We start from the raw sequence: 27049 nt of genomic DNA on the forward strand, positions 1-27049 counted from the left end.
GGGTTATTCATGTCCACGAACCTTTCCTCATACTGCGCCATGAAGAGCACCGCCATTTCTGGGGCATAAGGACATCCCATGGCGGTGCCCTTCACTTGCATGTAGAACTGGCCGTTGAAAGTGAAGTAATTTCTCTTCAGTGCAATTGCTGCCAATTCTAAAATGAAGGCAGTTGGAACTCGATGTGGTCTTTCTCTCATGTCCAGATATATCTGCATAACTTCTAAGGCTTCTTCCTGGGGGATTTGGGTATACAAGGACGTAACGTCCATTGTAACCATGATTTGCGATTGCGGATCAAAGATGGTACCTTCGACTTTGTTCAAAAAATCGGTTGTATCGCGCAAATAAGATTTAACCTGGCATACAAATGGCTTTAAAAAGAAATCCACGTATTGCGCTATTGGCTCTAAACAAGAGTCACAGCCCGACACGATGGGACGTCCGGGGGGCTCTGTCAAGCTCTTGTGTATCTTCGGAAGTAGATAGAGGACAGGAGTCCTAGGGTACTTCTTTAGGAGGTAATCATACTCCTTATTACCCAGGAAACCACTTTCTTTGCCGGAGTCCAAGACTCTCGCAATTTGTCCCTGAATATCCTTTGTAGGGTCCTCTGTTAGTGTGCGATACCAGATGGTGTTGTTGACCTGCTTGCCACCCTCTGACAGGTACATCTGGCGGGGCCAGATGACTATCGCCCCGCCCTTGTCCGCCGGTTTAATAACTATGGTAGGGTCATTTTTGAGCGAACCTATTATGTCTCTCTGTTTTTTACTCATATTTTGTTTACATTGTTACATTGCAGGCCATCACAGTAAGTATGTCTGGTAATGATCAATGTCAGTGCTGCATGAAAACACTGACTTCATTAAAACAGTGTTAACCTGCACATCACAGGCTGGCTTACATTACCTGGAAGCCATTAATCCAATTGCAATGTTTCCAGGAAAACAAGTTACTGCCAAAGAGAGATGTATGGCAACCATACATTACCTTAAAAACATTTTGTTCAATTGTAATACATACTTTAATAACAGCAGTGCCATAAAAATGTAGAGTACACGGACACATAATCCTTGTCACATTGCAAGACAAAATCCTGTATATTTTTATTTTGTGTTAGGAGGAACATGCATATGTTTATATCATGCCACTCCTTATGCACAGATGTGGCTTAATATATGAATACATATGTGCGTCTGGATTCACAGACTAGAATTTTTTAGTAGATAAAGTGGACCTAGAGTAGCAATACCCACATACTACAAAATACAATTTACAAACCTACTGGTGAAAATCCCCCGTTCCATTACTCCTGCCTTTTCTATGGGGAGATCTCCACACATGTAAGTTTACTACTTGGGGGGAAGGCGGGGATGGGGGGGGGCAGCGAGAATAAGGAGTACCTACTACAAAATAGGAGCTGTTTGGGCATAAGAAAGGAGGGGTTTAGGGAGGGACATACCAATACACAAAAGAGTATGCATATTGGTATTCACAAACTAAACTTCCACAGTTACTACAGCCCAAAAGGCCACAAAAAAGTTATAAATATACTCCAGCTCAGCCTTGTGAGTAAGTTCAGCAACACACATGGCCACTCACAGATACTGCAAAATACTCCGATAGCAAACAGTGGAGCCAGGGACTTAAAGTAGAAGCCCATATGAAATATTGTTAAAAGGAAATAATGTGTTTTGACTTTTTTTAAATAAAATATAGAAATTCTTATGAATGTAATTTAATGTTTAAAATAAAAATTGCTTTATCATAAAATACTCATATAACCTTTTTAATTCAAAAATACATGGAACATTATTGGAAAAATAATACATTAATTTAAATTAATTCCATACATAACATCTAGTATTTTGAATACATAATAAAGAAATATACACATATCTCTTTCGCTGCTTTTAAAAAAAAAATATTTAAAAAGAATTTGAATTTAATACCAATAGATATTTAGTTCAATGTTAAGTTAATATGTTAATAGTGCTGCAGCTTTTTGGTTCTGAATTTAAAATAAATATATACAATTTATTTGCTGCATTAATATTTCACTTAAAATATTTTTACTGTTTTTTTTTAAAGGTTAATAATTGTTTTGCATTTTCCCTATACTTTATCTAAAGTGATTTCTGCCCTGGTGGTGAAGTTCTATGATTTCACGTAAAGTAGTACAAACTTTACATTTGATTTCACCCCCTATTTCAGTGCACACTTTGTAGTAAACTTACAATGAGCAATGGTGAATTGACAAAAGTAGTACATTTACTACAGAGTCTAATAGTAATGATTTACTCACATGCAACTTTATTTTTGTGAATAGGCCCCCTGGAGTTTAAAAGCACAGAGAGCTAGGCTTGTAAAATAAATATCTGGAACCAAATACATTTCTGTCCATTATTATTTATGTGTGAACAACATGCACATGGCAAAGTGAAAAACATGAGAATTGAGCTGCCAACACGTGCATGCATTGTGATCAACAAGATGGGTGGATGAGTCGGTAAGACAGCTAATGACACAAATGAAAATAAATGTAATATTGGAATGGGCCAAGAGTGGCCAAGGTCAGGAAATGCAGGTGAGACATAGCCCACATTAGGTCATTCTTAAGCAAATGTTTGTTGAGACGGAAAACATGAAAAATTATTTGCTGTATTATGATTCTTTGCCCATACTATGCTTGTGTCTGGATGAGGAGCAAGAAAGGTAATTTGTTGCTAAATTGCTTTAACATGATAAGGAGATATTTATACTACATGGGAGTCTGTAATTCTTGTATAATAACCTGTCCCAAATTTCTTTATAATAGGCAACTTGCAACATGTAGTCGCCTATTATACAGAAACAAACATGCTCTCTCTTTCCTATGAAAAATCTACCCCCCAAGGATTTAAGTGTTTTGTGGGGAAAGTGATAGTGTTACCATGTATTATGAGGACTAAAATACTCCCTGCCAAACATGATAAGGATATTGTAGACCTTCAGCCTCATATCTCCATGTTGTCATGGAACTCCTCTGTGACTTGCAGTGTGCTTATCATGTACAGCTGGGGGCATTTCATCCATTATATTATGGGGACTTTTTTTGGTGGCAGAGACAAATGTTATTTGTTAATAGGAGATATGGCTAATCTTTTTTTAATCGTTCCATTTGCAAATGTATTATTTTTGAGTCATGTTAATGTTTAATTAATGCTGAAAAATGTTGCAGAGGGGGTCAAAGATTGGGTAAGTTAATGTCACTGATAAAAAGAATCCAGGCAGAAGGATAGTTGAGAGCCTTTATTCTAAACTGTTCCTCTCTCCACCAGTGAAGCCACATCACAACATTCTAAAGCAGCCTCCTCAGAACTCGGAGGTGCCAACTAGAAGTGCAGGGCAGAAGAGTGGAATGTACCAAGATAGCAACCTATGACAGTGACATTAAATTATGGTAATTTGAGCATACTAATAAATACAAAAATACGAGTGTCAAAGAATACATATGTGTTACTGTGAAACCAAATGAACTAGGTTATAACACATCTTCCCCCCTAATATAACCAGGAAAAAAAAGAATGCAATTTCTAAACATATAACAGCACGCTGTTCAAAGAACAGGAAAGGAGTTATTTGTCATAATAAAGTCTTTGTGCCATTCTGATGTTTTGCGTGTTCTTTGGGTATGGGTAGGGGTGGTTGTCTGAGATGTTACTGGGGAATCCTGTTGAGTTGGGTTTTGTTCTTGTTGTGACCTAACCAACCTGTCCATACTCCACATTTGGTCATTGTCTAAAATTATGGTGTTGCCTCTTACTTCTTTTATGCACATGGTTTTGGGAATTTACTCTCAGGATCACTTCTCCTGGGATTGTTGATGCAAACCCAGTCTCCTATTTTCCATTCCTGCATTTTGGTACCATGTTTGAAGTCATAGTGGTCTTTGTATTTGCTCTGGTGAATTTGGATTTTGTCCTTGAACCCTTGCATGTCCTTTGTGACATGGGACCCCCCTCCTAGGCAGTTGGGGAAGAACTTAGTACAAGGTTTCCTTCCTCTTAGAGCTGAAAAAGGGGAAATTCCTGTCACTTGATTGAGGGTGGTATGATAGGCCAACAGCATATCTTGTAGTGCCAGGTCAATGTGGATACTGTTGCTACTTGCTAATTGGATGCATCCTTTGACCATACGGTTCAATCTTTCCACTAGTCCATTTGCCCTGGGGCAATATAGTGGTGATCTTATATGTGTTATGTTTAGCAAGTTCAGGAATTCGGTCATGGCATGAGATACAAACTGTACTCCGTTGTCCGTGACAATGGAGGCTGGAATGCCCTCCGTAGCAAAGGTCTCTCTGAGACATTGAATGAGCGTAGCAGTAGTTACTTGAGTTTCCATCCTAGGAAGATTAAGAGGACCCATTATGTCTAGAGCGATTTTCTCCCAAGGTTTGTTTGGTACTGGAATGGGAATGATGGGAGCCTTCCTAGGTATCTTGGACTTATCTCTGTTGGCGCATGCATTGCTATGTTTGACTTTGTCTTCAACTAGTGAGTCCATGTTGGGGAACCAGTATCGTTGGCGTAATCTAGCTTTGGTTAGGCTTCTTCCCAAGTGGCCTTCGTGAACCAGATCAATTATTTTATCTTTGATAGCTTCAGGGGGAATGATCTTGTCCTTCCTGAATAAAACGCCTTGGTCTATGTTAAGTTCATGGTGCACCTCCCAGAATTTCTTTATGTCAGTGCTTACTAGGTCTTTTGAATCAGGCCTCCCATGTAAAGTGTAAGCTAAGAGTTGCGTCATGGTATTGTCAGAGTCCATGCAATTCGACCATTCTTGGGAAGAGATGGTAGCAAGGTTGACTTGAAAGATGGGACATTCACTTACATCAAAATGTTCTTCTTTCTGTAGTGGACTTCTAGACAGGAAATCGGCTGCAGAATTTTGTATTTCGGGCACATATTCAACTTTGAAGCAGAAACCTTCCAATCCCAGAATCCATTTGGCTATGCGGGGGGTGTTACAAGAATTGTTTTTCGGACTGAACATAAAAACTAATGGTTTGTGATCGGTGCGTATACAGATTTGTAATCCCCACAGAAAAAACTTGAAGTGTTTCACCCCCCAGAAACAAGCTAATGCTTCCCTTTCCACTACTGAATAGTTCAGTTCAGCTTTGGTCAAAGACCGTGAGCCGAATGCTACAATTCTTTCCTTTCCATCAATCTTTTGTGATAGGGTAGCTCCCAAGCCTTTGCCGCTAGCATCTGTGGTGAGAATAGTTTTGTGGTTGTGTTCAAAATTACAAAGATATGGTGCCGAAAGTATGCTTTCTTTTACTCTAGAAAAGGATGTTTGGTGTTCCTCCAATCATTTGAATTGAATATTTTTCTTTGTGAGATCTCTTAGATTGGCAGTGAGTTCCGCAAAGTGACTAACATACTTGGCCATGTATTCAGCCAGCCCCAGGAAGGATTTAAGTTATTTTTTATTGGTGGGTGCTGGGGCCTCTTTGACCGCCTCAACTAGACAGAGCTTTGGTTTGAACCCGTCTCTGGAAATGCAGTGGCCCAGGTATTCCACTGACTCCACTCCTAGTTGACATTTCTCTTTTTTTAGTGTGAGACCGGCCTCCTTGAATTTTTGCAGTGCTTGTCTCAAGATCTTGTCATGTTCTTCAACACTGGCACCGTATATTAGAACGTCATCCTGAAAACATCATTTTTTTTTGTACTCCCTTAAGAATGTGCTGCATAATTTTCTGAAAGATGGCTGCCGCCGAAGCTAGCCCAAACGGCATGCAACAGAACATGAAGGTTCCTAAAGGGGTGGTAAACGCCGTGAGTTTCCTTGAATCAGGGTGTAACTCCACCTGATGATAGGCCATGGAGAGATCCAGAACGCTAAAATGCGTAGCCTTCCCCATAGTGCTCAACATCTCGTGGAGCGGGGTAAGGGATGTCTTTCCACTAAAATGCTGTTGTTTAAATCTTGTAGGTCAATGCACATCCTGATGTCTTGACTATGGTTCTTCTTCGCGATCACAATGGGGGCCACCCATTCTGAGCAATCCACTGGTTGGATGATGTTCAACTCCTTCAGTCTGGTTATTTTTTTCCTTAATGGTTCCCACATCAGGTGAGGAATCGGTCTTGTTTTGTGAACCACAGGACAAGCATTGTGTTTCAATTGAATTTTTATGTTGGTAGTTTCTAAGTAGCCCTAACTTTTCCGAGAAAACTTCAGGGAATTCTTTGATAATGTGTTCACTATTATTTGCAGGGTTGGTGAGTAACACTTGCTCCGGATCGTTGGGGTCAAGCTTGATTCCTAATTCTTTTTGGTGTTGCCACCCCAACAAGTTAGAACCATTTTCCACCACTTTGACTTTGCCAACAGTGGAACGGTTCTTGAAAGAAATTATTGACTTGAACATTCCCTTCATGGGAATGGGGTCCCTGTTATAACCACTGGGGGCTATGTCAGCTTTGGTGAGTTTATTTTGATCATGACTTGTTAAAGATTTAAAGTCAGAGTAATTCACCAGGGTGAAAGGGGAACAAGAATCTGCAAAAATGTTGAAGTTTTTTTCTTCAATGTTTACTTCGCATTCAGGATATTTCCTTTCATCAGCCCCTACTTAGTTGACTTGCAGAATTATTTTCTTCACTTGTGTTCTATCATCACTGGGTTTGTTGCTCCAGGTTTTCCTTGGGAAGCATCCACACACCCTGGACATGTGCCCTCTCTTGTTGCATTTCCTGCACCAAGCGGATATTGCTTGACAATTTGGATCATGAGCTAAGTGGTTGTTGCTTCCACAACAATAACATTTTATTTTTATACTCTCCTGGTCCCAGCATGGTTTTGGCCGTGGTCTTTCTTTGATTTGTAGTGATCATTTCTTATTTTGCAGATTTCAGATTCCTCTTCTGTGTTTACTACTTCTGCCACTTTGTCACTAGGGTCAGTGTTTATTTCTTTAATACAAATGTTTGTGTGTTCAATGGATTTAGCTATTTTAATAGCTTCCTGGAGATCTGGTTGCTTTTGTAACAACTTCTTTTGAATTTCTTTGTTGTAAGTGCAACGTACTAATTGGTCTCTAATTAAAGAATCATTTAAGTCCTGGAACTCACACAGCTTACTGAGACCCCTGAGGATTGCAACGTAAGTGGAAATGCTTTCCTGTTTTCCCTGAATGCGACTGAAGAATTTATGTCTTTCTAGAACAACATTCACTTTGTCTCCAAAATGAATGCGTACCTTAATTAGCGAGATGTTGTATGCATCGTCATCTTCTTCTATTTCTGGTTCTGGAAGTGACTCAAATACTATTCTACCAGTGGGGCCTAAGTTGTGCAATAAAATATGTTGCTTCCTGAACGCACAAAATTTCTCCCCACCAATGGCCACCAGGTAGGACTCAAAAACTTTCTCCCAATCTTCCCACGGAACACTGGGTTCCCCAAATTCATTTAGAAAAGGCACTTGTTGTGACATGCTGGCAGCTGCCATGGTGAAGGTAGGAGGGTATGAAAACAATGGAAGTAGAGAACCACCTGTGGCTTAAAGCAGGAGATCGTTAAGGGACACAACAAAGTAAGTTTCCTACAGGTAGACTGTACAGACTGAGTAATAAGAATAACCAAGGACCTAATACAGAGCTAGAATGGCCCACAAATTGAATGGTATTGCAAATTGAAAGAAATTATTAGTGTATTTCAATAACTTGTAAATACTCAGTGCATTATAACACTCAGTTACACTGTGTAGTAAAGTTTCAGTAAGTATCACATTTACGTCAAGCAGGTGTGCACAAAATGAATCATCTGACATAGACACGCTGAGGAAATAGGTGAGCGTGCCACCGAGAAGATCGCCAGCCAAATACTATGAAAATGCTTGTGCGAAAATCTTTTGAAATACAGGTGTGCGTGTCACCGCAAGAGATAAGCAAGCTTCAGTTGACACGCATATGGAGTGCGTATCTCCGAAGGGAACTTCATGACATATTTTATGAAGAGTTTTAAGCAGGTTGGAAGATGGGTGTGCGTGTCACCGCAAGAAATACGCAAGCTTCTAGTTATTGACACGCATATGGAGTGCGTATCTCCGAGAAACACTACAAAGGCCTGATTTATGCAGCGGTTCTTATGCGTCTGGGGCACCGGAGTTGTTCCCTGAGGAGGTAGCGTCAGGCACGGCGGTTCAGGAAGGAAGGGACCGCACTGCGCAGCTGCCGCGAGGATACACAAATTCGTGAATGAACTGGCCCCTGAAGGAATAGCCGCCGCTGAGGAGTTGCGGAGGAGTATGGTGTTTCCCGGCCGAGCTGCCGTGAAGGAGTGAGGCGCCGCTGAGATGTACTGACGTGCCCTGCCGCTGAGGAGAACCCCGCTAAGGAGCCGGAGACACAGCTGAAGCGGGCAAGCCGCTTTGAAGGCAACGCGGCTGGCCGCTGTGAGGGCACCGCGGCTGAGGTGTTGCGGAGGTGGCAAGCTATGAGGTGATTACTTACAGGACTGGGTGAGTTCTTAGCCCTTATGCTGTTGCTTGTGAAAGGTGTGTAAATGTTCCTACCCAAGTGCGAAGGAGGGTGGGTAAAGAGTCAAGAGGCAGAGCTCCCTAAGGAAAGTCAAAAGGGGTGCTCTATAAGGGAATGGCAGCAATAAATAACGCTTGAATATGCCCAGGATGGTACAGGATATTCCACGATGAAGAAGGAATGCGTGACAAAGTTCACCAGCCAATATCCCGAAATGTACTTAAACGAGGCATCACCAACAGGTTTGAAGAAGAAGATGACGGAATCAGGTTCTCAATGCAGGTTGCTTGTAGACGTGGAAGGAAGTTATTCCACAACTTGGCCAAGTGGCATGAAGAAATAGAGTTGGTGGTGGAGTTCAATCAGAAGGGGAGGAGCAGGAACCTCTGTCCCCTTTCACAGATCGTCGCCACTGATAAAAAGACTCCAGGCAGAAGGATAGTTGAGAGCCTTTATTCTAAACTGCTCCTCTCTCCACCAGTGAAGCACCACATCACAACATTCTAAAGCAGCCTCCTCAGAACTCGGATGTGCCAACTAGAAGCGCAGGGCAGGGGAATGGAATGTACCAAGATAGCAACCTATGACAGTGACATTAAATGATGGTAATTTGAGCATACTAATAAATACAAATATGTGTATCTGTGAAACCAAATGAACTAGGTTATAACAGTCACCTGTTCATGTGATAACTTCCGGGTAGCGGTATGAACCTACAACAAACACATGCAAGTAGCATTTTAGAGAGCTCCAGCAGCACCCAATGGAGTTTAATTACACTCCCATAAAGTTATAGGTAGAACCATAACCTATAATCCTGTTGATTACATGAAATAACGATGAAGATGGGTAAGTGACATTAACTTACCCAATGTGTTAAAGCGATCTATCATATTATCGTTATGACTAAGTTCCTGATGAAAGTCCACCGATCTTCAGATACACCCATGGACTGAAATGTTGACCTCCTAAATCATCATTATATAGGTGCGGTGGAACATTCACACATCCACCAGAGAACCTTGCACTGTTTTTGATCGTACCCCATCCTGACGAAAAGAACAAGAGTACAGGATAGGAGTTATTTTTAATTTATCACTTTTTTTCCGCTAACACTATCGAAATCACTACCGTCAAAGAACCAGATGGTCTCCCTCGAGGTGGAGGAAAGTTGACTGCCTGGAGAACGGGAAACTGAGGCGGAAAAGGGCCCAATCACAAAACCAAACACGTAACCTTCTCCAGCGGAGAACCAAGATATACCGCTGCCCATGGGTTAGAGTGTATGAGGGCCTCTGTACAACACTCACAGACCCTGTCTTTTTTAAGATAAGTGGTTCTTTCTCTTTTCATTATAAACTAAACTATAAATGGCGTCAATGATCCCAACTAAGTCTAAAAATAAACGTTCTACTTGTGTGAGCTCGGACCTAAAATCCAGAATTGAAGCTACAGTTGATGGAAGCAGTTCGATAGAGGCTAAATTCGCATGGGCAAGGTAAAACCTGTCATACAGTATAAGAAAAAGACAAGCCTTGCTAAACCATTGAATAACTCTATATAGGTCTCCGTGAACTGCACCTCTAGTGAAACTGCCTTACAAAGTGACAGAGCAGACAATACAGCATACTTTGAAAAACCCAAGGGGCATATTTACAAAAAAATGTCAGAACGTGGAGCTGCACCAAATTTGGCAGCGTGGAGCTCTGACATTTTGAAAACACAGGCATGCATAATATTCACAAGAATACGGTGCACCACTGTGTTTCCCCTAGCGCTGGTGCAAAAATAGATGCCTATCCATGTGGAGGAAGGGACATCTTCCTGCACATAAACAATCAATAATGGTGATTTGCCCTTTCCATGTGTGCTGCAGAATGCAGTATACATGGAAAGAGAAAAAAACAGGGAGAGATTAATAATTTCTCCTTGTATCGCCTTCTAATGCCTGGTATTACATGGCATTCGCTTTTGGCACTGCCTCAGCCTTGTATATCTGGGGCAACGTCAAAAAGCAATGGGTGTAGCGGTGGAACACCCACAGCAACATCCACAGCATGGCCCTTTGCCACAGAGGACTGCAGCAGAAAGGGGCATATTTACAAGGTGGTGTTAAGCAACCCTAAGGGGCAGATTTACAAGCCCTTTGCGCTGCCAGTGAGTCACTTTTTGTGACGCACTGGCAGCACATTTTTCTGCCCCATATTTACAAGGACAGGAAAAGCCACCCTGCGTGGCCCCTTTACACAAAGAACTTTGCATGAAAGGGGCGTTCGATGGATGTTGCTGTGGGTGTTCCCACCCAACACCCATGGAACCAGATACATTTCCAGATTTACAAAGAAATTGTGAATCTGGAAATGCATCTGAATGCTATGCCTCCCCAGCGGATGTGTACGGAGGCGCAACTAGGAGAAATGTATTCATTTGTCCTTGTTTTTTTCCCTCTTTCTATGCATGCTGCAATCTGCAACACACATAGAACGAGAAAATGACCTCTAATGATTGTTTATGTACACAAAGGTGTCTCTTCCTGTACATAAACAATCCTTTAAATAAATGACGTTTTACAAGTTCTATGTGTACTAATGCAGGGAATCCTTCCTGCACATAAACAATCATCACTGTGATGCAGGCATCCTTGCACCATGGTGCAATGGTGCCTGTGTGGGCGCATGGCAGCAGTTTGTGCGCCAGTGCAAGGGGAAGCACAGAGATGCGAAATATTGTTGTAAAATATGTTGCACCCCTGTGCTTCAAAACTAACGCAGCACGGCACAGTAAAATGACTTGCTGCACAGCGCTGCGTTAATTTATTGTAAATCAGCCCCCATGTGTCTTAGTGCCACCTTGTAAATCTGGAATATCGCACTATGCCACCTGAGAATCAAAAAGAAATATGCTTGGGTGGCGATAGGGGCTTAAATATGCCCCTAGAGTTTCGGAATGAGATAGCGGAGTCTCAGAACCGTCAGATTCTAATTGTTGAATTTCCGAGTGCCCTCTATATTTGGAAGAACACATTTTGCAGGTACCAATAGGCCACTATTATGTTTTTAAAACCAAAAGTAGAACTTCCTCTTTTGTCTACTATTAGTCTAACCCAAATCATCAAAGGTTTTTTTTCCTTATCCAAGAGGCAGTAAATTCCCATGAACGATGTTGATAAAACAGTGGCATGTTGTGGAGGAAGCTGGAAGGGGTATCTCGTCTGACTGGTGACTTTTCAGACCAGTTAATTGGTTAAGAAAATCAAGGGTGGCATCTTTCTGACAATTCGGAGCATACTGTTGCCTCCGTGCTGTCTTTTACTGCAAACATTAGCCATGTTATTCAGGAGATAGTCACAGCTCTAACCGAGATCGCAACAAAGATACATTGCAAATTAGAAGCAATTGATCTGAGCTCAAGTGTCTAAATCCAGTTATTGGTGCCGTGTGGGGACTCCAGCAGTTCCCACAGCTCACTGCATGAGCCCAGCAGGGTGTCCTCCAACGATGCGCCACTGAAGTTCTGGGTACGAGCGGAAGCAAAGGGCAAACAATGCTGCTGTGTGGGGACTCTACCGCCCACAGTTCATTGCCTGAGCTCAGGAGGAGGTATTCCAAAAATGCACTACTGAAGCTGTGGAGACAGCCCGCACTGCAGTACATTAGGCTGCCATCTGGGGTCTCCATTCTCCTCAGTTCATTGCCTGGGCCCAGGAGTAGGGGCTCCAATGACATGCTACTACCGAGCTGCTGCCACCCAGAAGGCAGCAAGGTACATTAGAACATTAGAATGTTGGGAGCTCCATTGAAAACAATGGAGTGCTCCGGGCTTATAATGGCTGGTATAAGCCTGGAGCTCCAACATTCCAATCTTTCTTTGTTCACAGCGCTGGCTGTGAACAAAGGCTTCAGGGAGCCTGAGGGGATTCCAATCCCCTCACGCTCCCATAAGGCTTTGTTTTTTTTGTTAGAACATTCTGCCCTCTAGTGGCAGACTGTTCTTATAGCCTTATAGCCCTTTGTAGCTGGGCTATACCGGCTACTAAAGTTCCTCTCCCTTGTTAAAGACCCTTGCCTTTGGCTTGGCCCTTTAACGCTGGAGAGGGCCTGTAATAGCCGGTATAGCCCTCTACGGCGGGCTATAAGGCTATGTTATTGCTGCAGTGTGAGGACTCCATCCCCCAGAGTTCGTTTTCTGAGGCCAGAAAGATTGGTTATATTGGCATGCAACTAAAGTGCTGGGGACAATCCTCAGCATGGGATGCTTATGCTGTAGTTTAGGGACTCCATCTCCCACAGCCATGTAAATGCCTAGGCCCCTGCCCCAGGGAAGACCAGGCCAAGAGCAGGCCTGTATGTGCCCATCAGCGACACCCCTTTTGGTTTCACAATTTGGAAATTTGCTGTCTCTTGTGAAGAAGCAGTATTTTCAAATCAAGTTCAAGAAGTCTTTATTCGATTAGTTCATCATAAAAGACATAAAATACAATGTACATATAAAAAAGTTAAAACAAGTATTAAATCATTGACAAGCTAATCAGCTTCTTGTACAAATATACAAAACTTTACATAGGGACTCGTGTACAACCATACATCAACTGGTTACTGGAAACTAGGCAGTCACCATTTGGTTATTTTTGATGAACCTGCTTCTAAGCACCCAGGCCCACCCGAGGAATTTAGCAACCCCCACAACAATAAGGGGATCCAGGTTGGTTTTTAGCAATCTAGTTGCTTCCACAGCCAATCTGGTTCCTAACTGCCTACATACTGGTATTAGCCATCTGGCTCTGGGGGCAGAGTATAAAGGGCACACATACAAAAAATGGTTCGGGCTTTCCCCAATACCTTGGCAATTAGGACAAAAACCCAACCTTTCTGATCCCCATTTTATAGTGAACTCCCCTATGGGAAGTGAACCGCATCTAAATTGGAAAAATAGTTTGCGGTCCAAGGGTTTAGTTATAGTGTCCCAGTACCCCTCTAACTTGGGTGTGTCCTTATGTACAATGAACAGTCCAGTGAGACTGCTCGAGTTCGTTTCCAAATACATATTGTGGGTCACCCTATCCCAATAACATTTTTTAAGATCCTTTTTGGAGGGGAAATTGGCTGACTCAGGCGAGGACCACAGATCGCCATAACCCAAAGCTAATAAATTAGTCTTAAGGTCTCTAAACCATCCAATATTTGAGGCACCAGAGCTGTTCTTAACCTCCAAGCATGCTTCTGCATAATGATGGAGTTCTGGCGTTGTCCACAGACGGCGCCAGAATGTTAGAGGACGGAGTCTTGCTTGGTCCTCCACCGAGTGACACCCTAGATCGTAAAGAAGGGGGGTTATTGGAGTCGACTGTGGCAGACCTGTGGACAATCTTAGAAACTTGTTTTGGGCATGTTTTAGTGGATCCAAATTACTACCACCCCATAGTTCCGCACCATACAGAATTGCTGAAAGAACCTTACCACCATAGATCTTAATAAGCGGAGACATTGGCCTCGTAAATGACCCTTTATGTTCTTTAATCAGAGCTCCGCCCAGCTGTTGATGTTTCATGGTCATGAGCTCAATCTGGTGGGTCCAACTCAAGGTGTCGCTGAAAGTGACACCTAGGTAGGTGAAATGCTTTGTTTGTTCCAGGGGGGTATCCCCCATGGAAACCCTAGCATTTATTTGTTTACGCCCCCTTAAAACCATAAATTTGGTTTTGGAGACGTTCACCTCCAGCTCATGATCGCTGCAGAAACTCTCGAACCTTGACAGTGCGTTCTGCAGACCCTGTCTGGTTCGTGAGATCAGGAGAGTATCATCAGCGAACATGAGCAGGGGGATTCTCATGCCAGCCAAACTTGGGGCATCCGTGGGAAAGTTGTCATAGTACTTGGTAACTCTATTGATATATAGAGAAAACAAGGTGGGTGCCAAAACACAACCTTGCCTGACACCTTTGGCCACTGGAAAATTCTCTGTCACCTCACCCGGTTTACCCCATCGCACAAATGCAAATGTCTGTGCGTGAAGGTTCGCTATAAGACGCACCAAGATGGGAGGCATGCCCATATCTAATAGGCAATTCCAAAGCCCGGCCCTCGGGACAAGGTCGAACGCAGACCGAAGGTCCACGAAGGCCGCATATAGGTTGCCTTTGCCCAGGGTGACCAACTTCCAATACAGGAGCATGAAACGAAACGCCTGATCCAGGGTACTCACATGGGGTCTGAACCCAGCTTGGAGAGGAGTAAGAATGTTATATTCCTCTATCCAAGCCTGGACCCTTGACAGGACAAGACGGGTTATGATCTTCTGGACTGCGTCAATTAGACTGATCGGCCGGTAGTTCGAAGGAACCGACCGATCACCCTTCTTAAAGATAGGAAGTATTTCGGCGCCTGCCCAAGAGTCAGGAACCCTGGCGCCCATAACCAGCGCATTTACCAAGTGCACTAGGTACGGTACCCATAGATCTTGATCTTGTTGGAATAGGTCCGCTGGGATACAGTCCGGACCGGGCGCTTTGCCCCTGGGGATGGCATTCAAGACTGATTCCACTTCTTTGGCCGAGAACACAAGTGTATCAGTAGTTATTGGCCTACTAATGGAATCTTGCGTAATGCCATGACAGCTAAATTGTTCCTCAAAGTAAGACACCCATTTCTGTTGTTCAATGGATGCGGGACTTGGGCGGTCGTCCTGAGACTGACCCCACCTAAGGAGGTGCCAGAACTGTTGTAGGTTCCTGGAGCCACAGGCCTCGGCTAATAAGCTCCAGCGCTCGTCGTCCCATGCAGCTTTAGCCCGACGTTTAGCTACGTTATACGCCTTCCTACTAGTTTTAATTAGGGCTGGGTTCTTTAATTTTAAGGCCTTAAACAAAGACGAATGGGACTCTCGACAAGCTTCGTTGAACCAGTTTGCAGGTTTCTTAACCTTCCCCCTACCCTTGTTAACAACAAATTTAACAAACAGAGTTTTTAGGGATAGAAACAAGCTAGCGTGAATGTCTGTGATTTTTGAGATCGTCATTTCCTGGTTTTCACACTTATCAATTTCCATTAAGGAGATACCAGGGTTCTGATCTTTACACGTGCTTCCACGTCTACAGAAACCTTTGGCCAGCGCACCCTCCTCATATCATTTGTTAGTGCCACGGCCTCTTGTACAGGATTAGGCTGACGTACAATCGGCCCTACAAAGCTATAATCCTTCAATTCCGCTATGAGTGGTTCATGGTCGCTTTCTGGTCGTGGCTTCACTATCATGTCCAAAACTAATTGCCACATTTTAATGTCAACTAGGATATAATCAATGCGACTGCTATGTCTGCCATTGAAAAAAGTGTAGTTACCCATCCTGTCAGAGCTTACGCGTCCGTTTAGGGCACGCAGCCCCCAGTTTAGGCAGAGACCTTTAATAAATGTGGCTGCTTGAGACCACTTAGTGATCGGGGGTAGCTCGAGTTGAGGAATCCCCCAGGTCAGATCCTCTGCCTCGGTTAATAGCCCATCCTCATTACCTAAGGGTTCAAAAAAGGTATTGAAGTCACCCATAACAACCACATGACCAGTTAATTGAGTGGAACCCAGGAAATCATTCAAGCAAGAGAGGGTGGTCGACACTCTGCCACCCGCAATACCTCTTGCATATACATTGATCAGCAGTATGTTCAGCCCACTATTTGTTTTCATACTAAGTATCAATATGTCGGGGCAGTCAATAGAGATTTCCTTAACAAAAACACCTGCAACCTGGCGAACCCAAATAGTGAGACCACCCATGGCCCTACCTCTTTGGCCTCTAACTGCTAGTTTGTTAAAGTTCAGGAAACCTGGAAAATAAACTGATTGGGTCGCCCAGGTCTCCTGAAACGACCAGACATCCCCTTGTCGAATGAAATCAGCCCAATCAGGAATACATATACAAGAGTCAATTCCTGCGACGTTCCAACATCCCATAGTGGTGCCCTTTTCACATGCTTGATCACACATTTTTGTTACAGCAATTGGGTAGCGTTCATTAGACTGAGGAGAGGATACTACATGCCCCAATGCATCTGTAACCAGACCTTCCATTAGCAGACACATTGACCCAGCCTGGGTAATTGACCCAGAGCTTGCGCCTACACTGATAACTTCATTGGAAGACAGGGGTGTGGGTACCAAAGCTGGCATATCTGGCTCTCCTCTATAAACAATACAGCCCTCCTCAACTTGATGAAATTGGTCTTCCGAACTTTCGGCAACATTTGAAAGGATACCCACGACATCTCCCCCCCTCAAACACTCAGAGTTAGGTTCATCAGCCCTTGTCGAAAGTGCTGGTCAATCATTAGTCGACAACCATGATAGAGGATCATAAAGATTTCTCAGAGGAATGTTCCAAAACTCATTAGGCTGGGTAAACCTATTGGGATAAAGGTGTGCTGGGAAGAGACTTGGGGGCTGTTGTATCTGTGTAAAGGCAGGTGTTGTAGGAACCGGTGGAAACAGGGACTTATTGGGGAGTGGTAGATCCCGTATGACTGGAGGACCTCTGGGCTTGGAATTAATCTTAGCCCAACCCGGCGACTGTACAGGACAGTTGTAGTTAGATTGAATGTAGGAACAATACTGCGCCTCAGGATTAAATTGGAATCCATAAAAATTAGGAGTAAAATTAGTCCATTTAAGGAGGCTTTTGGAGTTTTTATTGTTATTAGCAGGAGGTTGATCTGATGGATTGATCAGGGTCTCGGGGTAAAAATAGGTGAGATTCCTCGTAGATATCCCTCCCTCATTACTTCCCACATACCAATCAGAAATATGGGATACTACTTTATGGTCCCTAAAGTTAATAATTACTATATCCCCCTCTATATCCTTGGGACGAACCCCTACCCACCGACATCTTCTGACTGTAACAATATCCCCATTAAGATGAGAGGGAAGGGGTCTATTTGTTTTCAGCCAAAAGATGACTTTGTTTTTTAAACTTTTGTTATTTTCCCTATCCCCTTCCGCAACTGGTGGCACACCCGTCATAACAATAACATAATTCGTAGAATCAGGGGGCAAATCTACATTTTTCTTATGGGGAATGGGTCTGTTAATTTTGCCAGTGGAGTTAGCGATTTTACCCATCCCCTTCCTTGTCTGTGGCACTACTCCCTTTGCAGGCGGTTTATTGGCTACCACCCTAGGATTTGCTTTGGCAATACTGGCCGCTGTAAGGGGTTTAGCAGCCAGGGCCAAAGCTTTAATTGTTGTAGTGACAGTGTCAGTGTTGGCTACACTTTTAGTTTGTTTGCTAATAGAACTGGTTATATTGCCAACACCCTGGGATAATCCGGAAGGTTTGTTAGGTGGACCCTTGGCTTTGTCCAAGCTAGAGGAGTGTGTAGGCTCAATGATCGCCAACAGGCGGTCCAATTTTTCACCCATTATCCTAACACGCTCCAGCACAGGTAGCATATATGATTTAATAAGCTTCTCTATGTTAGCAAAGGACACCTCATTGACCCCTTCGCTAGCTAACTCAGGGGTTACCAAAACCTGTATATCTGAAAACAGTGGCGCAACATTGGGTGAAAACACCGACTCAGTGTTTGGTTTAGATAGAGTTGGTGAAGGTGGCTGGCCACTGTGACCTTTCCTTTTTACCCCACCCTTCCTCCTTCTTTTCCTCGGTGGGGAATGCACAACCCTTTTGGCCTCATCAGGCTTAGATCTACTATTACATATACTCTTTGGCGGTATACACTCGCCTGGATCTATGCAAACCAATGAAAGGTTGGGCAACATGGGACAAGGATCCGAATCAATAATATTGATAGAGGGGATGTTTGTTTCCACAAAACTAGAGTGACCAACCGGCGGGCAGACTAAGTGATCACCGCTGGTAGCACTGACACAGGGCGGGGAAATAATTGGGAACCTAAATATTCTAGGGGTTTGATTAGTGTCAGTAGCATCGACCTCAATAGAGCTCAACCCTTGAGCAGCCAAATCATGGGTAGAATTTAAAACTGTCTGTGATGGCAATGAGATTTTCTTAAACTGCTCAATTGATCGTCGACGCTCTGCTCTTCTCTCTGCTAGGAGTAGGTCCATATCTACCTCTTTAGTAGGTTTTTAAAAAAATGTATCTAATGGACCAAGCACAGAGGTGCCTACACCTGGGGGGGCAGAATGACTCATGACTAAATCTGACCGGTTAGACTTTCACAACCCAATAGTACAAGCTTAATATTCTACTGGTGGAACAAAAAAACAAAAAAAAAAGAAAAAGAAAGAATACAATAAAATGATCAGAGACACAGAGCGCCAGAACAAGATGAAAATAACCTGGCCCAGCCCGGCCTCCTTCGGCCCCTGACGGCCACAGACGGTCCCGCCCTTGTCCCGGGCTTCTCCCGGGACGCTCCCGCTTAGCGGGTAATGGCCCTCCCTTAAATGGGTTGTCCGTAGGATTGCAGGTGGGGCGTGGTGGCCAGGGAGAGCAGCCAGGTGACGGGAGGCGCGGTCAGCAGAGGCTTCTGGTCAACGAAGTCCTGCCCCGCACGCTCGCAGCCCTGGACCTACCCACGCTGCACAAACAGGCTCCCCTGTGGCTCCGGTGCGCAGCGGGACCCGCGGAGCGGGTTCCGCAAGCAGTGACAGAAAATAAGGGGTCCAACAGAGTCCTCGACCCTCACAAACGGTCGGCAGTAAAAACAAAGGATTCCAACGACGTGCAGTCCTCACTGTCTTTTGAAGAGTGCAGGCGGGGCGTGGTGGCCAGGGAGAGCAGCCAGGTGACGGGAGGCGCGGTCAGCAGAGGCTTCTGGTCAACGAAGTCCTGCCCCGCACGCTCGCAGCCCTGGACCTACCCACGCTGCACAAACAGGCTCCCCTGTGGCTCCGGTGCGCAGCGGGACCCGCGGAGCGGGTTCCGCAAGCAGTGACAGAAAATAAGGGGTCCAACAGAGTCCTCGACCCTCACAAACGGTCGGCAGTAAAAACAAAGGAGTATTTTCTTCACTGGTAAGGTTCTTTACACTGCCAATTTGTAGCTCGAGGAGGCGTTTGATTTCAGTGTTATGTTGGGATTTCCCCTGGCGTTTACGTTTCTTGACTTTACAGTATCAAACTGTCTCATCTCCGTGGGGGAGCTGGCTTATTGTTGTTTGCTGTTCTCCCTGGAGGCGTGCCCTGGCTGTATATTAAATTAGTGTTCAGTCTAGAGAAAGTGACTGAGCTTTTTTACTACTAGACACTGGGAACTTACTAAAGTAATTAACTGTACAAGACATGTAATAGGAAACTGGTTGTAGGCACCCAGAATACAGGACAATTTTTTTTTTAAAACTGTGAGACATACATCTAGTAATTGTACAATTAATGTTAAAGACGACCTACTCGTAGAGGTCAAATCACTTTTTTAAAGCATGTGGAAATGGTGAAAGTTCCTCCAAAGGGCCCAAGGGTTGCTGATATTTCCTCTAAGACAAAGACAATTGATATTAAGGCAGCCCACGGTGCTCAAAAGCGTGGCTGAATCACCTGAATAACTACACTCGACTAGTAGTCAAGTCAAGTCAAATAACTTTATTCGGTTATTAGTAATAACAACCATAAAAAGCATATTCCATTAGACATATATTAGTTCATACAATCAGAAAAGATTTTAAAAACAACATAGAACAGGAAAGTCACAAGCAGAATGTACTATAAAAATATAAAAAATACTATAAAAATGTAAAAAGTTATTAATAGCTAAGAATATATCTGTTGGTGGCACTATTACCCCTCCATGCTTTTCCTGAATTTAAGTGCTGATTTTAAAAAGCTGCATACAAATAAAGTGCAATCACAACTTAACAGCTGAAGGTAGTAAAGTGCGGGTCTGATTTGTGTAAAATTAAAATTTTTGAGGCAAGGTTTTAGGTATAGCCTCCGTGGTACAGTATAGTAGGGGCAGATAAAGAGAAAGTGTGCCTGGTCTTGCGGAGACTTTTCGTCGCAGCCTCAAGCCGGCAACACTTGGCCACGGTGGGTCCCCTTAGGCACGGCCAGTAATAGGTGAAATAAGTCCAGGCGAAACCTTGTCAGCAGGAAACGGTCGTAACCTGACATGGGCCATGACAAGTACGGTTCCATGAGCAGAGATGTTTTTAATAGCAGATGTTTCCGTACACTTCCTTTCTTTAATTCGCTATCCTCATGGGCTAAATACCTGGATGTAATAAAGACCTTCTTCACATTAGTAACATCCAATTTCGTAATGGATTCTGGGGTTGAAAAGAGTTCGGGGCGACCTAATTCAGTGAAACATTTACTTAAGTACTTTATCCAGAGAACTTTAAGCCTATTTTCCCATGTTAATGCTTCCCTCAAAATTTGCTGGGTAAGAGGTAAATCACTGTTTAGCCAGCAATTTAGCCAGCAAAGTAAGGGGTTAACAGCTATCTTGTCACATAGGTAAGGCATACCCAACTCATGTACAGAAAAGTTTGCTGTTCCCCTTGGAACCCTCAGTATCTGTTTTAGAAAGTTGTTTTCTACTACCTCCAGGGCTCCTAGTGAGGCATATCCCCATAACTCGCTGCCGTAGCATGCAGTAGCAACACTCTTGGCCTGGTAAAGTTGGAGCAGTGCAGCCACCGGGCTATTGACCATTTTTCTTGCAAAGTCAAGTATCGCTGCGTTTGCCCGGGTTACCTCCCCCTTTTTCTTCTGTACCGCGGGTCCCCAGTTTAGTTGGTGATCGAACACGACTCCGAGATAAGAGAATGTTTTTGTTACTGGGATTTTTTCCCCGTTAAAATTTAGGTAATTTGGCTTTTTATTACTACCTTGGCCAACCTTCATTACAAAAGATTTGGAGTTATTAATGCTCAGGTCTCGAGACTTCATAAAGGCAAGGAAAGAATTTAACAGTGTTTGAAGACCAATTGCAGTCCTGGATAACAGGACTGCGTCATCCGCATAAAGCAGAACCGGCAGTCCCTTCCGTCCGACGTAAGGGTAATCTGCTCCTGTGTTTAAAAGGTGCTCTTCCAAGTCATTTATATATAAGTTGAAGAGGAACGGGGCTAAAATGCACCCTTGCCGGACACCCCGATGCACTCCAAAGTCTCTTCTCACTTTTAGATCTTGTGTGTACCGGACATTTGCTCTCGTGTCACAATGCATATCTGCTAGCAAATTAATTAGGTTCTGCTCTACTCCCATTTTAGCCATGGCGTCCCAGAGCCTTCCACGGCTTACACAGTCGAAAGCCGACGATAGGTCCATGAACGCCATGTGAATTGTACCTTGGCGGGCCGTAGTATATTTCCCTATAATCAGGTACAGGTTCAAACACTGAGTGACCGTAGAGTGACCGGGCCTAAAACCATATTGGATTGGAGATATTACTTTATTTTCATCTGCCCATGCAACTAGCCTGTTTAAGATTACTCCCCCCACTACTTTGACCACAGAGTTAATTAAAGATATTGGTCTATAGCAGAGGGGGCTATTTCGGTCTCCTTTCTTAAACACGGGTACGATGGTGGAGACCCCCCACGACTTTGGGCAGCCAGAGACCACTGCCGCATTGAGTACAGCGGTGAGGACAGGCGCCCATAGCGATATGCAAGATTTAAAAAGGTCCGGAGGTAGGCGATCCAGCCCCGGGGCCTTGTTGCCTGTTAGCCCTTGAATTCCTTTTTCAACCTCATTAATTGAAAAGAACAGAAAGTTCTCCTTAGGAGCAACAAAGCTATATTCTGCTTGAAACTCATTACTTTTAAAAATCGAACTAAAATGGTTAACCCACTCCTCCTCTGGGATATTTGTACCAAGAACAGAATTACTTGGGTGGTCAAACAGGGGTTTATTTATAATTTCCCAGAACTTGGCACTCGACTACTACTTTAGAGTCTATATCAAGAGAAAATGGCTCACATGTAAGATCATAGTAATGCTCCATGAATTGCCTGGATCCCTTGAAGATTAAAGTGTCCCAAATGTCCAGTGCCACAACAGATTTGAAATACTCAAGATAATAGTGTCCCCCAGTGTTTAAATACACGACAAAGAGGCAAGAGAGGGGACCCTGAATTCTGTTAAGGATATTTGCATCACAACCGATAATGAAGCAGTTAATTTTAAAAATAGAGACTTTAATATTTTAAATACCCTCAGGAGTGAAAATCAAGCAATTGAGAGACCTTGAATTCAATAGTCGGGGAACATGGCGGCTACTAGCTAGACGCTAGCGGCCGCGGGCGCCTTTACGGGGGAGATGTTGCCGGGAGAGCGGTAGATCCGCAATGAAAATCGGCATAAGCGGAGAAAGCGGAAAAAGGAAGCCTATACCTATGGAGCCCCAGGGATATTGGTTATGGTCCCGGAGTGTGTTTCCTTGCTGGGAAGGAGCTTCAGACCAGAGTGTGGGTCCCTGTGGACGCGCTGGAGTGAGGCAGCGGGAAGCCTCCAGCGGATCTGGTGGGCTGGAATTGTAGGCAGAATCAGAACAAGCAGAGCTTGCCTGCAGCATGTGGGAGAGTTGGGGGCTGAGGAGAAAGGACGGAGCAGAGCTGAGAACCGGCAGAACCACCTGAAGTCTGGAGAGTTGAGTAGGAGTGGGCGGTGACTTCTGCATATGGAGACAAGGAAAAACAAGGAAGGTGAGGCCCCCTGCAAATACACGCTAAGGAGTAGGAACATAGGAGGTAAGCCAAATCTTCTTGGCATATCACTAGACGCCTTGCCTGAAGTACCACAAGGAGTCAAGACCAATATTAAGACAAAGAGGGGGCGACAAGGATCAAGCTCACAAGGTAGGGGATCAGGGAAGATAATAGGCTGGAAAACTAACGAGGGGAAAGGCGCAAACAAATCTGGTCTCCTGCCCACGAGAGTTAAAGTTATCCCCTCGCTTAAATCTTTCTTTCGAGTACTTCCAAGCATGCAGAAAAACAGTGTAGGGAGTTCAAGCCCCAGTCCAGAAGAGCGTACCCCTGAGTGTACATCAGAGAAGTCTGGGATAAACACTAATACAGTAAACACCGCTAATAATGGTGGAATTGAGTACGCCGAGGGGTGAGAGCAGGACCCCCCCAGGGAGATATTATAACAGTTCCAATAAGTAATAGATTTGCAGTGCTTGCACCATCAGGAAATTAGGATGTCCTGCTCCCAGAAATAAATAAGGATAGGCAGAATAGCCCTGGCAGTTTAGCTGGCACGCATATTATTGGATTTGAAGAACAACATTAAGAAGTGCTTTGAAGTATCAGAGGCCAATCAATTGGGGATACAAGCTTCTTGTTCTGAGCTAACGCAGAAGCTGCATGAAGTCACCTTACCTACCAAGGTGTTGGAGGAAGAAGTTGGTGCAGTGAAACAGAATGTCAAGAAAAATGTATCTTAGATTTCCAAACTTGGAAGACATACCCAAATCCTAAAAGAAGATTTGGAGAGAGCCGAGAACCATTCTTGTAGGAATAACTTAAGATTTCTAAATATTCCTGAAACCGAGGAAGGGTCAGAAATGAAGGGTTTCATAATTTCGCTCCTACGTAAAACTATCCTGAAAGATAAGGAAGAGATAAATCTCGAGCATAAAATCCAGAGGGCACATAGAGAGCCGTTTCGGTGTAATTTACAAAGAACCAAACCCAGGAAGATCTTGGTAAATTTTCTCTTCTACACTATTAAGGAGGAGATGCTTAGTAGTGCTATAAAAAATGGGCCCTATGTGATAAATGGTTATTCCCTGCTTGTTAGATCTGATGTGTGCAAGGCCACAGAACAGAGGCAGTGGGAGTTAGGCAGAAAGATGGAGGAGCTCCGCAAGTTGGGAGCAAAAGTCCAGTTAAAATTCCCCGCAATGCTTCGTATTATGTAGAATAATCAAATTTGTTCTGTGGAAGATGTGGAAACATTAATTGACAGAATTAGCAAGGAAATATTTCTAAATGACCGACAGGGTATAGGATAGATCACTCTCTGAAAATCAGAAATGTATTAGCGGAATTCCCCTGATGGTATGCCCAATAGGCATTGTTATGCCTACCAAGATAGGGAGGGTTCCCCAGGGTGGTATAGGAGTGGGAGGATGGGGTGGAAAGTCCTCAGAACTCTTTATGCAGAAATATTCAAATAATCTAAGTATGAAGCAAGGAACAAAATATCTCAGAAAGCAGTATGGCTATAGTTAACATTCCGAGTATCAAAATTCTCACATGGAATGTGAATAGTCTTAGGTCCAAACCCAGACTGAGGAAAGTAATGTAATATTTAAAAAATAGCCAAGCACAAATTATAATTTTATAGGAAACACATCTAGTAGCAAATGAAAGTAAGGAGCTGTTTGGAAGGTATGGTTGGGTCCAAAATGTTATCGTTTCAGATCAACCACAATGTTGTAAGGGAGTTACAATTCTAGTTGGGAGTGGTTCCGGGATAGAAACCAAGGAGTCGAGCACAGACAACTCAGGCAGATGGGCTTTAGCTGGCTTAAAGTGGGCAGAAACAAATTTCCTATGTGTGGGATTATACGGGCCCAATAAGGATAACCCTCAACATATTGTAGATCTAGAACTGAGATTGGCGGGAATTTCAGCTCCTGCAATTGTGGGTGGGGATTTTAATGTGTTGATGGATCCTGTGCTGGACCGCTTGACAAGAAGGGAGGGTGCATATGTTCCTAGAATGAAAAATGCCCTGAAAAGTATGATACGAGACTTTGACTTAGTGGATGTCTGGAGACATTTGAAGGGTAAGACAAGGGGGTAAACATATCACAGTATAAAGCATCACCATTTCTCCAGGCTGGATTATTTTTTAGCTGATAGATCTTTTGTAATGAATATTAGAAAGATCAAACATCTCCCTGCTCATATCTCAGATCACTCACCGGTAATGGTAACCTTACAAGCATCAGGACCACAGCCACCTAAGAGATGTACCCTAAAGCGCACCTTGCTTTTGGAAGAGGGTGTGGAGATAGCTCTGAAGGAAGCAGTAACCAAGTATTTTGTCAATAACAAAGATTCTACCTCCCCTGGAGTTGTATGGGATGCCTTCAAGACGTATATCCAGGGCATCTTCAAAAGCCTCACCTTTGTAAAAAATCTGGAAGAACGGATAGAACTAGAGAATTTGGAAAAGGAGATTGGATTTTTAGAGGAGGCTCTGTACTCTATAAGCGTGGGGGAGGAAAAGGAGAAGATTGAAAGGAGGTTAGAAGATGTACAAATAGAATTTAAAATTAGAATAGAATGAAAGTGTAAGGAAAGATGGCAAGCAGTGAATATAAAGGAATTTGAATGTGGAGAGAAAGCAGGAGCTTTGCTTGCTTGTAAAGCTAGGGTGGAGAGATCAAGGAACGATATAAAGGAGCTAAAAAGTGATGTAGGAGAGAAGCTGGATAGCTGGGAAACTATGCAGGAACATACAGTAGCATTGTTTTCCCAGCTTTATACAGAAAATATCACCCCTAACTCTGCAAAGTTAAGTAGCTGTCTTAGTTCACTTGACCTGCCGGTAATGAATGAAGAAGGAAAAGAAATGATGGAAGCCCCAATCACACAAGAATAGATAAAGGGAGCCCTTAACATATTTAAAAATGGGAAGGTGGCAGGACTCAACGCTGTCCCATCGGAAGTACATAAAATGGCAACAGAAGAAATATTACTGGTCTGGGAAAGTCTGTTTAACATGATCTATAGAAGGGATACGCAGGTCCCAAAATCTCGGAGGGAGGCTTCCATAGTTCTGATATAAAACCTACTAAGGACCCATTTAAGGCGGAATCTTATCGGCTGATATCCCAGCTGAATGCTGACTATAAGATCTTTGTCAGTATTTTAGCAGGGAGGCTATCTAGAGTAATATCTCAGCTGGTAAATGAAGATCAAAAGGGGTTTATTCCTGGGAGACAAATGTGTTAGCTGACCCAGCAATTAATAGGGTGTATTGATATAGCTGCAGAGAGATCTGCTCCTTTGGCGAGAGCCACATTGGATGCCGCCAAGGCGTTCAACCAAGTTTGCTGGGAGTATCAGTGGGTAGTTCTGGACATTATGGGGTTTGGGCCCTTTTTTTAAGTACATTAAACACACTATATTATCGATCCACGGCAAGGAGTTTTTTTAAATGGATCTCTCACTAAGAGTTTTATGATTACCAGAGGGACAAGACAGAGCTGCCCCATTTCACCCTTGTTGTTCCATATATATATTGATCCATTTGCCTAGGCGCTCCACCAAGATGACCAGGTTAAGGCTTTTCGTGTGGGAGCATTTGAAAAAAAATGTGCCTTATATGCGGACGACATAATTATCTACACAGCAGATCCTGCCATCACAAACCCAAGAGTAGAACAATTGGCAGAAGAATATGGGACCTTGTCAGGATACCTAGTAAATAGATCAGATACTTGGGAATCAATGTTCTTAATTCATTGCAGGACATACCACAATATAATCTTGAGAGAATTACTAAGGATATTGAGAAAGTATTAATTAGGTGGGAAAATCTCTCATTAACGCTATATGGAAGGGTTAAC

The sequence above is a fragment of the Lissotriton helveticus genome, chromosome 4_1, assembly GCF_964261635.1.
Source record: "Lissotriton helveticus chromosome 4_1, aLisHel1.1, whole genome shotgun sequence".
Lineage (NCBI taxonomy): Eukaryota > Metazoa > Chordata > Amphibia > Caudata > Salamandridae > Lissotriton > Lissotriton helveticus.